Here is a 12,170-nt window from a genome sequence, read left to right as displayed (position 1 = left end):
GACAGAACGTGAAACTATCAGTTCAATAGATTTTCTGGTTCTAACTTTCTACTATATTATGCAGTGTTACTACGTGTTGTTTTGCATGAATATATACCAACTTGCACAGGGAAGAAACTCAGTTAATACCTAATTAGGCTGGCGACCGTATTATTATCAAATTGGTAGCATCTTCAGTGTTGCTTTTGGTTCATACTGACGTGTAATTGCATTTAGAACTTGCTTGACGGATCATTGTTATTACAGAGTGGGTGTAAGTCTGATTTGCCACCATTCAGGCACACGCGGTCGATATCTATATGAAAATCCTTTCTCATAAGGTGAACTCCACTTACTTACCATAGCACAGGCTTTAACGAGTATTGTGTGCCCCACGCGCACATTACACTAACACTTAAATCTACATCCGATGCTAAAAAGTTTCTCTCCTTCAGAAACGCTTTTCTTGCCATTCCCAGTCCATAATTTTTCCCTCTCATTTGACCATAATCAGTTATTTGCTGCCTAAATAACAAAACTGATCTACTACTTTAAGCGTGTCATTTCATAATCTGATTTCCTCATCATCACCTGACTTTATTCGACTACATTCCGTTATCCCAGTTTTGCATTTGTTGACGTTCATCTTATATCCTAGTTTCAAGACAGTGTCAAATCCTTTCAGCTGCTCTTCCAAGTGTTTATCTGTATCTGACAGAATTATACTGTCATCGACTAACCTCAAAGTTTTTGTTTTTGCCCCTACACTTTAATTCCTTCTCCAGATTTTTCTTTGGTTTCTTTTGCTGCTTGTTGAATCACACCGGAGATAGACAACTACCCTGTCTCACTTCCTTATTAACCATTGTTCATATTTAAAGCCCCTCTGCTCTATTAGCTGCCGTCTGGTATTTTACTCCCACTGCTTTCGGGCTAACGCATTCGTGATATATGGGTAGTGTAATCAAAACATCCTCGGTCACAATATCGCCATAGCTTATATCATCAGCTTTGGAGGCCGAAGAATTCCGGCATAAGAAGTCACCCCTCATTCAGCCAACGGCTTTGTCAAAGAGAGAGGAGCAGTGGACAGGGGTTCAGAGAACTCTCTTGCCCTTGGGGTGGGCAACTTCCCTTAAAGGCGGAAGAACCAGCAATGATCAACGACATGAGGACGCACAAAGCAATGGATAACCACTACATTACACAATGTGTCTCCATAGGACATGTGGCCTGTAACTGAAAAGTGACATGATGTTCTTGCCATTTGCAAAAGATTCCGGACTAGTCTCCCGTGGAACGTCAGAAATTTTAAAGTGGTAGTGAATCTAAAAACTCTGAAAAGGTAAATTCAAAGGCTCAATTTAAATATGCAGGTCTCAGTGAAGTGAAATGGAAAGAACACAAGAATTTCTGGCGAGATGAGTGTAGGATAATATCAACAGCAACAGAGAGTGGTCTAACCGCAGTAGGATTCGTTTCGAATAGACAGGTAGGACACAGGGTGCTACTGTCAACAGTTCTTATAGGGTTGTTCTGACCAGAATCGACAGCAAACCGACACCGCCAATAATAGTTCAGGTATACATACCAACGTCGCAAGCTGAAGATGAAGAGGTAGAGAAAGTACATGAGGATACTGAAAGTTCAGTACGTAAAAGGAGATGAAAATCTAATAGACATGGGGGATTGGAGTGCCGTTGTACGGGAAGGATTGGAGGAACAGATTACAGAAGAATGTGGGCTTGGTACAAAGAATGAGGCTGGAGAAAGACTAATTCAACTGTGCAATAAATTTCAGCTAGCAATAGCAAAAACTATGTTCAAGAATCACAAGCAGAGGAGGTACACTTGGAAAAGACCAGGAGGTACGGGAAGATTTCAGTTAGATTACGTTATGGTCAGGCAGAGATTCCGAACCCAGATACTGGATTGTAAGGCATACCCATGGAAGATGTAAACTCATATCACAATTTAGTAGTTATGGCCGGCCGTTGTAGCCGAGCGGTTCTAGGCGCTTCCGTCTGGAACAGCGTGACTTCTACGGTCTCAGGTTCGAATCCTGCCTCGGGCATGGATGTGTGTGATGTCCATAGGTTACTTATGTTTAAGTAATTCTAAGTTCTAGGGGACTGATGAGCTCAGATGTTACGTCCCATAGTGCTCAGAGCCATTTGAACCATTTTTAGTAGTTATGAAGAGTAGGCTGAAGTTTAAAAGACTAGTCAGGAAGAATCAGTATGCAAATAAGAGGGATACAGAAGTACTAAGGAACGAAGAGAAAAACCTGAAGTTCTCTTAGGCTATAGAATTTGCGATAAGGAATAGCTCAGTAGGCAGATCAGTTGAAGAGGAAGGGATATCTGTAAAAAGGGCAATCACAGAAGTTAAAAAGAATAACATAGATACAAAGAAGGTAGCTGCAGGGAAACCATGGATAACAGAAGAAATACTTAAATTTATCGATGAAAGAAGGAAGTACAAAAATGTCAAGGGAAATTCTGGAATACAGAAATAGAAGTCGCTTAGGAATGAAATAAGCAGGAAATCCAGGGAACCTAAGATGGCATGGGTATGATATAACTGAAGAATTAAGTTCATTGAGACTGACTTACTATATTCTGTACGCTACAAATTATTCAGCCCAGTCGCACAGCTAGTCGTCTGACATTCCTTATTCTTTTATTTATTTGGTGGGAGTTCCATGTTTGGCTCATCCAGTGACGTACCGTGTGTTGCTGCTGGAAGAAGTGCTCGTTCTTTCGCATACTCTATGTGGAATAGTTTTGGTATCCCATGTAGCGTAGCGGTCTTTCCTCTTCTGAGCTATTTCAGCTGCTTTGCTATCTCATGGTCACTTGCTTCGATATCTGTCATTTTGACATTCGTGTGGCGATGTAAAGGATAACTACAGTACGACTCCTCAGCGAAACACTTTTGAGAAAAGGCGTTTAATTTTTCGCCCTTCTCTCTGTCATCTTCGGTTTTGATGCCCTTGTGGTCACAGAACGCCTGGGCAGATGGCTTCGGTCTGTTTCCAAATTGAAAATAAGATCAAAACTTCTAACGACTCTTCATAAAGTTTCCTTTGACACCTTAGAACGCCTCAAGTATGGCTTTCCTTAAGCCAGCTATGGATTCCTTCAGTTCTTTGTATGTCTTACCTTCGCTACGTTTAAATTACTATTTGCTTTTGTAGCAGCTGTCTAACTACACCAGATTTGTCCTATCCCTCACAACGCTGCTCATCACATAAGTGTTCAAGGCACATTGTGGAATACTCTTGAATTTCGTCAACTGATATTCAAGATTGTCACTTCTGGAGATGAAGCTTTGATGTTCACCGCTCAGGTAATCTGAAATCTGTTTTTCGTCGCTCTTGCTAAGCAGAGATGTGTTGCTACATTTCCTTATGATAGTCTCTAATGTCATATTCAGTGATGCTGTAATGGCGTTATGATCACTGTAATATGCTGACTGACAAGGGGACTTTCCGGCATCGGAAATTCAGTTCGGGATGAAACCTCGCGGGTTGATATTATACTGTACCTCACGGGTGTCCACACATAGATGGCTTAAAGCGCGCTATACAGAAAATTCCGAGAAAAAGGGCTCTAGAATTTTAAGAGTAGCTCCCATCTGCAAGGCACTCATATGTGTGGTTTGCAGAGTATCCATGTAGATGTAGATGTAGATATGCATCTTCTGTACTGTCAAAACGAGGACTAAAGCATGTACGTAAAATAGTTTAATTGCAATGATCAAACTGTTTTTGTTGAAATCATTTCATGAATAACATGTGTGCATGGTTAGTATATGCACATAGTATGTATTTGGAATGTGTAACATTGTTCGTTAAATAAACGTTAAAAAACGTTAGTAGCGTGCTTGAACGTGATGCGGCTGAACAGGCTTTGATCCTTTCTGCAGGTTGTTTTCTTCACTGTTTCAAGGACATGTCTTAAATACGGTTAATGACCGGAAGGATTATCAATTAAATAATAAATAATTTTGTTTGTGAAATGGCAGTCACAGGCTGCTTAAAATGTAAAGTACATTTGTCAACACTTTCTTCTTAAAAAGTTGAATAATCTCAAATGCATTTTAATAAAGGTTATTTACTGTCATCACAATGTTATTACAGAACTGGGCGATATTATAAGCTGTCGTAAGGTTATAAATATTCGTTGTAAAATCGACTAAACGGTGTCTTTGTGGAAAAACAGAGTACAGTTGTCGTCCCATTGTACATAGAAATAGAAAGAGGCAGACGGTCAGGAAGTGTTAAGGCCCGCATGGAACTAATCGAGCAATGGGCTTTACCTGCTACAGTGTCAGTTCATTCCTTACTTTTGAAGAGACTTTTTACAATATTGTGAATTAACAATGTCTGTCAATGAAGAAATCGCGGAAGTATCAGAACCTGTAGGTTCATTATACAGTGAAGAGTCGAAGTCGACGTTAAAAGATGCCGTTGTTTATTACGAGAGCTTGCTTGCTGCAGATAATTTGATTGCATAGGGATCTTTGACTATAATTTCTCGTGAAGCGACGTTGAATGGTGAAGAAATTTACAGATGTACTTTGGACACGCTGGGTGGAAAAAATACTTGTGACTGATGAAATTGTTCACAAAAATGAAAACTGTCAAGATGAATCTTTCGAAAAGTACGAAGGCCGCTGCTTGTAGGATGAATATGAACCAGAAGAAAAGAAGGTAAGAGAGGTAGAGCGTCTTTCTTTGGATTACAAAATTAACGGTGGTAATATCGCAAAGGTTCACCCCATGTGGAAACTACAAACATTAAAAGAAAAGGATGCAACCGATCAAGAAAGAAAGAATATTTACCCCAGTGGTAAGAAGAAATAAGAGAAGGAGGCAATCAATTGGATAAGCACGCAGCAATCAGTTCCTGGACCTAAGATCCTTTTGTTGAAGCCCAAGAGAATTACCAGCAAGTAACTACGCGGAATTTTCAACACTGGGCTATAGCAGATGCACAACAGTTTGCAGATTTTGAATTTAAAGCTTCTGACAGCTGGGTTCACAGATCCAAAAATAAGCACGGAATTCGTCAGCGAAAAGTGACAAGACTTGTTTCAAGAAAAGAAACAGCCACGATCGAAGAAACCTTGGCTGCTGCAGACACTTCTCGAACCCAGACTTTAAAACTGATACCGAATTTCAACAAATATCTCGTTATCAACACTGGCTAGAAAGGTATTTATTGCAAGGTATTTAGAAATTCATTTTTCTCCCTATTTTTACGATTGTCTGACAGAGTACTTCAATTTCGGTTGTTTTTTCTTTCCAGGATGTCAGCATCAATCGGTGTACAGTAGGACTCTGACTGTCAAAGGAAGTAAAACTATTTTCGTCAAAATACATGCCATGAATAAAGTGACACATACATACACAGAACAATATGCTCTCACTCTGTCTGGAAACATCCTACCTGAAATGTTTGTTTACAAGAGGCAGTCGTTAACTGTGGTCCCCGAGTTCCAAAAACAGTAAAATAATATGAGAATAATTATAAAAACTTTATAATAACTTCTTCTAAATCTGGGAAAATAACGACAGAACTGTATACTAACTTTCTCAACCGGTGTTTGAAGACTTATGAGGGTCAAGAACTGTTTCTGTTAATTAATAACCCATGGGATGGACAAGCAAAGCCTGAATTATACGCCGAAATCTTTTAGGATGCCGAGAAAGCACCAACACGTACAATTAAAGTGATTCCTCCGAAATGTACTCTAGTTGTTAAACCATGTGAAGTCTATTTTTATAGACATGTAAAAGAATCTGATATATCGTATACAGTATTAGGGTCACCTTATTGAAAATAATAGAGAAGTAAATTCTCGTGAATACTGTACAAAAATAGAACCAATAGTCCATCATCAGCTGTCATCGCAAATTTGTAAGGAAATGATCCGATATGCCTGGTATGCTTCCAGGCTTTCTGATAAAAGAGAAGATTTCAGAAGTGTCAATTGTCCCTGTAAACACTCTTCCTTTTTAAATTGTGCAAGACATTACAATGTTTTATGACAATTATCATTCTGGTGGTTGCACATAAAATATTTGTGCACATAAAATATTACATTGTAGAAAAATTTTATAATTGAAACTCCGCCCAGAATTTTGTGGCAGTCGTAATTAATTTACCTCTATTATAAATGCATTGTTATAATTTTTAAAACAATTAAAAAAGAAACCGTACCAGCAAGTATGGAGAATCGAGCGCACATCGTCTTCATGAAAGCACACTACTCACTCAGGTACTTCACTTTTCTGCTGCCTTGGTGCTTATGACTTGAGGTGTGCATGAGCTACGTTTGAAACTGTTGAGTCCTTTCTTCGGAATTTTCTGGATAATGTGCTTTAAGACTTGTGTGAGTGTACACCGTTGAGGTATACTACTAAACTGCGAAGTCTCATCCCGAACTATGTTTTAGAGACCGGAAGGTTCCTTTTCCTTTTTGAGTCGAAAATTTGGAGCCTAATATGTTTTCTTTACACGTCGATTCGTTGGTTAGTTGCTCAAGGTAATTTTTCGATAAGCATTTAGAACAGTTTCAAATAACTCCCTGTCGCTATAGCCCGTCTTAATGGGACAGTCCTCTCTGAACGCACGAAAAAAAGATTGTCATGATTTTTTTTTTCAGTAAAGTAAAATGTAATGCTAAATCTCATCACATAGTTATTGCTTACATATCTGCCATTAAAAGAATCACTTTTATGTCCACATCGAACGCTCCCTGTAACCACTGCACCAGGTGGAAGGACCCTTCGCAGCTGAAACATCGGCCATCCTCGGGAATTCCCGAAGTCCTCCTATTGGACCTGTAACAAAGTAATTTTCTATAAGTCGTTACTAATATGTTCTCCATCAGCAAGCGTACTACAAATGAAAAATATTAATTTCTAACAAAATGGTGGTGTGTCGAAACAAATGTCATTCCATATGCCCACAAAATCGAGACCAAAGAGTGCATCGAAAACAGATTTTTGAAGATATCGCAAAATGACTTCTTACGCTGATGAAGAATTCAATTTAGAATGTCGGCATCAAATTCCGACCAGATCGTCTCTGCAGTCCTCGCGTTATACAGTTTCAAGAAAGAAGAAGTTTTGGGTGATGTTTGAGGTAGTTGGGTTAAACATACCTCAGTCAGGACTGCGTAGGCTTCTTCTGCCGGTGTCATGATGATTAAAATTCTTCTGGATGTTGTACCGTGCCATTGTATAAAATACACTCCTGGAAATTGAAATAAGAACACCGTGAATTCATTGTCCCAGGAAGGGGAAACTTTATTGACACATTCCTGGGGTCAGATACATCACATGATCACACTGACAGAACCACAGGCACATAGACACAGGCAACAGAGCATGCACAATGTCGGCACTAGTACAGTGTATATCCACCTTTCGCAGCAATGCAGGCTGATATTCTCCCATGGAGACGATCATAGAGATGCTGGATGTAGTCCTGTGGAACGGCTTACCATGCCATTTCCACCTGGCGCCTCAGTTGAACCAGCGTTCGTGCTGGACGTGCAGACCGCGTGAGACATGCTCAATGGGGGACAGATCCGGAGATCTTGCTGGCCAGGGTAGTTGACTTACACCTTCTAAAGCACGTTGGGTGGCACGGGATACATACGGACGTGCATTGTCCTGTTGGAACAGCAAGTTCCCTTGCCGGTCTAGGAATGGTACAACGATGGGTTCGATGACGGTTTGGATATACTGTGCACTGTCCAGTGTCCCCTCGACGATCACCAGAGGTGTACGGCCAGTGTAGGAGATCGCTCCCCACACCATGATGACTGGTGTTGGCCCTGTGTGCCTCGGTCGTATGCAGTCCTGACTGTGGCGCTCACCTGCACGGCGCCAAACACGCATACGACCATCATTGGCACCAAGGCAGAAGCGACTCTCATCGCTGAAGACGACACGTCTCCATTCGTCCCTCCATTCACGCCTGTCGCGACACCACTGGAGGCGGGCTGCACGATGTTGGGGCGTGAGCGGAAGACGGCCTAACGGTTTGCGGGACCGTAGCCCAGCTTCATAGAGACGATTGTGAATGGTCCTCGCCGATACCCCAGGAGCAACAGTGTCCCTAATTTGCTGGGAAGTGGCGGTGCGGTCCCCTACGGCACTGCGTAGGATCCTACGGTCTTGGCGTGCATCCGTGTGTCGCTGCGGTCCGGTCCCAGGTCGACGGGCACGTGCACCTTCCGCCGACCACTGGCGACAACATCGATGTACTGTGGAGACCTCACGCCCCACGTGTTGAGCCTCCCGCATGCCCACTATACGCCCTCGCTCAAAGTCCGTCAATTGCACTTACGGTTCACGTCCACGCTGTCGCGGCATGCTACCAGTGTTAAAGACTGCGATGGAGCTCCGTATGCCACGGCAAAGTGGCTGACACTGACGGCGGCGGTGCACAAATGCTGCGCAGCTAGCGCCATTCGACGGCCAACACCGCGGTTCCTGGTGTGTCCGCTGTGCCGTGCGTGTGATCATTGCTTGTACAGCCCTCTCGCAGTGTCCGGAGCAAGTATGGTGGGTCTGACACACCGGTGTCAATGTGTTCTTTTTTCCATTTCCAGGAGTGTACTTTATTATAGACATAATACCAACGTTTCAACAGTATTGCAACGGCCTTCCTCAGCGCTAGATTGGTTTTGGTAGAGGAACTGTGTCTTAGTTGTTGCAGAAGGACGGAGTCAATACGTCATATTTTTGAAACTTTATTGACCCTAGTATAAGATAGGCTAGTCATGAAGGAGGGGAGAGGGTAGGAAAGAAGCTATTCGTGGGCTAGCCGACTGATCTCTAGGCAGCGATCTCTGGACCATACAGCAAATCTTCCAGACCCAAAAGGACGTCGTTCTCCATCTTTTTCGTAGTTATGGTGGTCCTGGGGGCTTCTTTGTCAACTTCTGTCATCCGATGCTCTACTCGCTTGATACTCTTTACATTCACACATGCAGAACAGGCAATTTCGATCTCAAAATTGAGCACGTACATAATTTCCATAATAATTTCCATAAACTCCATGCTGCTGTAATGGTCGAGTTGTCTACCACTTTTTCCCCCTGTGATTGGTTTTCAAAGAAACGATTGACAAATCGCCTTGTAACACTACAGTTTTTGAAATTTTCAAAGAATCATGATTACTCACCTAGTTTCGCGATCTATAGCTGACAGCTTGAAACCTCCAGTTAATACTTTAACGTATCCAGCAAATTTACGCGCAATGTTCTCCAAATTATGCGTCAAATGTTCCGCCACTAGAGTCCTGAGGCAGGGGGTGTATAAAAGCATCCGGTGGCCACGTTTAATGCAATTGTCTTCATCCAAATTATTTCTTACCTGGAATCTGTACTAATATCACCAGATGTAAGCCAACTTATTACGGTTACAAACACGCCTCCACAACAGACGTTCAACCCATCTTTACGACATATATTAGCAGTATGTCTACTGGCTTTCGTCCCACGACATACGAACTTGTCACATCACACGACGTGATTGCCTAGATGTGGGACAGGTTGGTTGGCGAGAGGCGAGACGAGGAGTGGGTTGACACATAGGCAGTGCTATGCGACCATTTCTGACCAAACTGATGTGTACCATAATTAAACTGCAATCAAATAATTCTAAATTTAATCACAGAAGAAAATCAGTGAAGTGTGAAAAGGAATGTGAGGTGACGGCCCAGCGAATCTGGGATCAAAAAGACGGAGCGTGTCGCACGAGGGCTATTCGGAAAGTAAGGTCTGGTCGATAAAGTTTTCCACAGTTGTGTTGCATAGTGTCTCTAGTGTGCTCGCCGATGGCGTCAGGTCACTTTTTTTAGTTCTGCGGGCACCATTAGCACGTAGAGATGCCGAGAAATTAATGTCTCGCCTCAAGGAGAGATTTCGTCTGATTTCATGCAGCGCACACAGCGCAACTGTCATGCGTTCCCGTCTTCATAAGAATTCTCGGGAGCACACTGCAGGGGCTAGGAGGACGCTCCTCCTGCGTTTTCAATGGGATGTGTTTTATCACTCACTGATACAGCCCGGACATGGCTCCCTCAGATTTTCATCTTTGCTGACATGAACCGCTGGCTATGAAGACAACATTTTGGAGCAGACAGCAAGATGCAGATCAGCGTAGAGAACTAGCAGGTCGGGTTGACGGAGGAGATAGAGAAGATCCAAAGAAGAGCGGCGCGTTTCGCCATAGGGTTATTTGGTAAGCGTGATAGCGTTACGGAGATGCTTAGCAAACTCAAGTGGCAAACTCAAGTGGCAGACTTTGCAAGAGGGGCACTCTGCATCGCGGTGTTGCTTGGTGTCCAGGTTTCGAGATGGTGCGTTTCTGGATGAGGTATCGAATATTTTGCTTCCCCTTACTTATACCTACCGAGGAGATCACGAATGTAAAATTAGAGAGATTCGAGCGCGCACGGAGGCTTTCAGACAGTCGTTCTTCCCGCGAACCATACGCGACTGGAACAGGAAAGGGAGGTAATGACAGTGGCACGTAAACTTGCCTCCGCCACACACCGTTGGGTGGCTTGCGAAGTATAAATGTAGATGTAGAACAGGCGGTTGCCTTCTTTGACGAGGGTATCGGAAACTTGGTACAACGCTGTCACAAAACCGCAGATGAATCAGTGGGAGCGGAAAGTACGTAGAGAAATACCTGGAAGGTATAGATAACTGTTGCAAAAAAACATTTTTTTTTTATTTTCACTGTGGTTTCCATTGCGCGGCTACTTGTACCTTACTTTCCGGATAGTCCACAAGTGCAGTATAAAGGGTACTGCACCAGACAATTTTAATTTGAGACATTTTGTTGAAGCGCCCTAGGGTAAAATGAGTGAGGACAAATGTAAATATAGATACCTAAGAGAAGAGCTGACTGAGACGGAAGAAAGTTCACCTGTTCTCTTGCTGAAAGATCAAAGAGAGAAGGAATGTAGCAAGGAAAGGTTAGACTGACAGCGAGTACGCTGAGCGGGCTGACATGTTTAACGAAGGGTCAGTGCAGAAAGGTACACGGCACAACGGAATAAACGATGACTTTTTCGCAAACTATGATTCCCGCCCATTGCGACATATAAGTTCGAAATTTGGCTCAGAGCCGCCTACAACCTTCGTCTGTAATGGTGTAAAGGCGTGGACTCTGCGACGTGAACCTCGAGCTAGAGGACGCTTCAAACAGTAAGGTGACTCATGCAAGAAGCGCCACAGCTCTGAAATTCACGTGAAGTGCTATGTGTGTTAAATATGTCCCACTGTCAACGAAATTCACCTCAGTTCTGTGCAGCCCCACTGTGGACATGACACACGATTTGAAGGTCGTCGCAGGCTCTCTAACCAACATTTCACCTCCCCCACCGCCTTTTTAACGCCACTGCACTGGAGATTAGCACCGCGACACCAAGTACTGAAACCAAAATGTTTTCGCATGAGTGGCCGAGGAGAACATTTCAGACACACAGCCGCGCAGAATAGGCACGTAAAGGTCTCTGGGGTTGGCATAAAGGGCGCCAATAAAACCAGCCCTTTATTTGGGGCGTTGATTCCCACACATTTCCCAGTGGAAAAGACATTTCGCAGTGCGATGACCAACAGGATGACGCTCTTAACAACTTTTTAGATTGATGACACCCTACGAAGTTTAAACTCTTCTCTAACGACATGGTGCTGGTGCATTCGACGTGATCTCACCCTTTTTCAGGGCGGCAAGAGCACAGTGTTTACTCTTGTGTGCTAGGGACCTTTCAATACCAATCCACAAAATCTGGTCATGATCCGTCGCAGGAAGCGTTACTTACGCATTTTCGTCCCTTCTCTTTTCTTCCTTGCTGTGGCATGATCACGGGGAGTTCATCATTAAGATAAGCGTAAATAAAAGCAGCATCCTGGATACCACCCACGCACCTTAGCTGAGCACGTTACGAATATACCTGTGCGAAACGTCAACACACATTCTGCTGTTTTAGCGCCTGAAGTAAGAGTTGTCAAAAAGGTTGCCTACCTTTCAGGCGCTAGTGCCACATGAGGCTTACTGTATGTCGAAGTTCTAACTTCCATCGCAGAGGCGTCAAAATTAGGAGTGAAATGTGAGCAAGAGGGGCTGTGATGACCTTCCCATTATGTGACCA

This window comes from Schistocerca gregaria, chromosome 1 (assembly GCF_023897955.1).
Source record: "Schistocerca gregaria isolate iqSchGreg1 chromosome 1, iqSchGreg1.2, whole genome shotgun sequence".
Classification (NCBI taxonomy): Eukaryota; Metazoa; Arthropoda; class Insecta; order Orthoptera; family Acrididae; genus Schistocerca; species Schistocerca gregaria.
The sequence above is the reverse complement of the archived record's forward strand: the minus strand, read 5'-3'. Positions refer to the sequence as shown.